The sequence below is a fragment of the Saccopteryx bilineata genome, chromosome 5 (assembly GCF_036850765.1).
Source record: "Saccopteryx bilineata isolate mSacBil1 chromosome 5, mSacBil1_pri_phased_curated, whole genome shotgun sequence".
In the NCBI taxonomy this organism is placed as follows: Eukaryota; Metazoa; Chordata; class Mammalia; order Chiroptera; family Emballonuridae; genus Saccopteryx; species Saccopteryx bilineata.
In genome coordinates this window covers 60,082,041-60,085,502 of record NC_089494.1, presented here as the reverse complement: position 1 = coordinate 60,085,502, position 3,462 = coordinate 60,082,041, and the positions used below count along the sequence as shown (strand labels likewise).

The window sequence follows — 3,462 nt, the reverse complement described above, 5'->3', positions numbered from 1 at the left end:
CTCATTTTGGTACATGACTATACAGAGGCTGTCTTTTCTTGTTACTTCAATAGTGTATGTTTATTTATTTATTCAAGTATTAATGATTGGGAAGGGATTGGGTTATAATAGGCAGCGGTGAATATGATGACTACAGTCCTTCCTGTCATGAAATTTATGGTCTTGAGAGGATACAGAGCCACAAGAAGATAATTACACGTTTGTTCCTTGTTTTTCCAACTTTATTATAAGCAGAAAGCAGAATTCATATCTACTGTTTTGCATCCATTGAGTACCAAGTAAATAGGTGACATTCAAGAAATACTTTGTTTTATAAGTTTTCTGCTAATAATTCAGAGTTTATTACTTTGCTTGCCCTGATGTCAAAGCATTGCATTTAGCCTTGAGGCAACAAAGAAAATCAGATTAGAAACTGATACTTGCTTAGCATTCTCTGTACACTGTGGGACACAGATCAGACTAGATAGCTCTAGCTGTCCAATAGATTGGGTCAGCTCCCATTCTAGTCCTTTTTCCCAGAGGCACAGGTGCTCCCCTCATTGATGAGCCTCTCTAGTCCACTGCAAAGAACCATTTCCCAGCAAGGAAAATAAAACAGAGGAAAGAGCAGTGAGCTCTGAGGCTAACCCAGTTTCATCTCTCAAGGGTAAGAAATTGTTCTCCAAATCACCCCATTGAAGGGAACAGGAAGGCAAAAACAGATCTGAAGCTCACAATCTTGGCGTATTCTTGCTACATTCAAGATAGTTATTGCCACTGGCTATTATATCTGGCTATTGCTCTTTTAGGAGCTAGGCACACAGTTATTCAAACCAATATATTCTACTATTGTTTGAAAATGGTTCATTTCAATTATTAATGTACTTATCTACATTCTTGGTATTTTTTATTTTTAGTTTCAAATAAATTTATTTGTTAAATGCATCATGATTTACATGATGGAAATGACTCTTCGCAAGGAAACAAAATAGTTTTAAAAGGACAATAGCCTTTATATCGGTCACTATCATTTGGTATCTTTTTAAAAATTTAAGTGAGAGCAAGAGAGACAAAGAGACAGACTCCCACATGCACCCCGACTGGGATCCACCCAGCAAGACCCCTATGGGACAATGGTCTGCTTATTTTGGGACATACTCAAAACCGAGCTATTTTTAGTGCCTGAGGCAAGGCCATGGAGCCATCATCAGTGCCCTGGGCCAAGTCACTGGAGGCAATCTAGCCATGGCTGCAGGCATTTGAGGAGAGAGAGAGCATAGAAGGAGGGGTGGAGAAGCAGGTAGTCACTTCTCCTGTGTGCCTTTACCCAGAATTGAACCCGGGACATCCACACACCCAGGGGAGGCTCTATCACTGAGCCAACCTGTCAGGGTCTATTATTTGGTATTAATACCATCCCTTTCATCTAGATCCCTAAATATTCAAATTAAAGAGTTAATTCAATTACAATTACATTTATAAAGTTCTTCAAAACCTTTATTTTTATGTAATTATGTATCTTTGTACCTTAGTTTTTATTCATCTTAATTACATTTATGATTTTTCCTTAGGTTATTACCTTAACTGGCCAGTATGACCAGCTTATATTTGTAGTAATTTGCTCAAAATCTCAGACTGTATTATGAATTTTAAAGCCACTGGAACTTCTTTTTCTACTTGTGTCTGTAAGGAAAGGGATTCTCTGCTGCTGGATGCAAGTGCTCTCTGAGACTCAGTCCCATGCTCCTCGCTCCACTGAGACTTTCTATCTCATGGTCCACATGGCTGCTGAAGCTCCAGCCCTCACATTTGCATTCTAGCCACCAGGAAAGATGGATATTAGACACATGTACCTGCTTATATCACAATAGATAAAATTTAGTCATGTGGACATACCTAGCTTCTGGGATGCTGGAAAATGTCTTTATAACAGGTGGCCACATGCTCAGTTAAAAATCAGGAGCACTATTGCAAGGAAAAAGGAAATAACAGATGTTGGAAAATAGATAAATACGATGTAACTGGGAACTCTTGGGGTGAAAAGATCCATGAGCATTTCATGAAAAGAAGTTGCAAAGCATTTTTACCTTCCAATATTAAATAATTCAAATATATGTTAAATCATTTTCAGAAACATTTTTACAACAGAACTACAAGAGCAACTCTCAAGAGCCTGGGTTTAGGAGCATATCACAAGTTATTGCTCCTGATATGGGTTTTGAAAATGGTGAGTGAATGAAGAAGAGTGAGTGAATGTTGAGAACAAAGCCCTCAGAGACTCATGGATAAATGTACCCTGGAAGTGGAACACCAGCCTGTCACAACTTGAGGAATGATTTTGATTATTGTCAGCAGAATTATTCTGAATCGCAGATTTACATCTTTTGGTTGGATTCTCCTAAGCAGCATTTCTGTACTTACATTTTCAAATCAGAGAAAACTGAAATTTCAACTCTAAATGACAAAGGTTTTTTTTTTCCAAAGGAGCATTCTTCCTCCCAAATGGATCAATTTCAACCCTTTCTTGTCGTTTCCCACAACAATGATATCTTTATTCAGTGGTACTTTAAGTTAATTTACTGTCTATTTTTAACATTTAAACTTTTTAAATTTTATTTATTATTATTTTATTATTATTATTATTTTTTAGTTGAATTTGTTGAGGCAACATTGGTTAACAAAACCATGCAAAAATGTGGAATACTTCATGAATTTGCACATCGTCCTTACACAGGGACCATTCTAATCTTCTCTGAATTATCTTAATTTTAGTATATGTGCCGCCCAAGCAAGCACTAAGTTAACTTATTTTCCTTAACTCATTTTTAGGTAGTGATTTATGTACCATGAAAAGTAGAGTTCACTAGTTTGTATGGAAATAAAAAACAAAACAAAAGACCTTTCCCCATAAGCCACTGGATCTCTCATCATCACATTTTGGCCTCACTTGTTCCCTCTGGAGGACCTGTAGGTCTAAATCCCTTGAAGCCAGGGACTCTTCCTATTTCACTTGGTATCCCACCACCGTGGATCTTGCAAAGCTACTTTTCAATAAATATTTGTTGAAATAATCTGAAGATGGTTCATCAGAGAATGGCAGACAATCACATAAAAATGAACATCGCAGTATTTGATTAGTCTGAGTCATTTTCTAGTAGTTCTAAGAAAAAAGAAAAACTCACAGCAAGACAACACTGGGAAGTCTTGGGTTTTTGTAAAAACAAGTGACGAAGGGAAAATATTTGACAACTGCTCTTCAACTGTGTGAAAAACTCACAGCTGTAAACTGCAATGAAGCAAAACAAAACAACAACAAGAAAACAAAACCTAACCATTGAAGCTAAGCTTTTTAGCATACTAGATTTCAGGACACAAGATAATTCCTTTTGCTACTTCTGTTCGCCAGTTCTGCCCATTTGCCAAAATAAAGATGTCCTTTCTCCAACCAAACCTCAGTTACTAGAGTGAACTAATGACTTCAGA

The 3,462-nt window shown here is 37.0% G+C and overlaps 1 non-coding gene across 1 annotated transcript; it reads right to left on the bottom strand.

Moving 5' to 3' along the window:
• Positions 1 to 2,668: 2,668 nt before the first annotated feature.
• Positions 2,669 to 2,775, bottom strand: LOC136307115 (U6 spliceosomal RNA). The gene has a single exon (XR_010725804.1). It is a non-coding gene; the product is annotated as a U6 spliceosomal RNA (small nuclear RNA).
• Between the last annotated feature and the right edge of the window lie 687 nt (positions 2,776 to 3,462).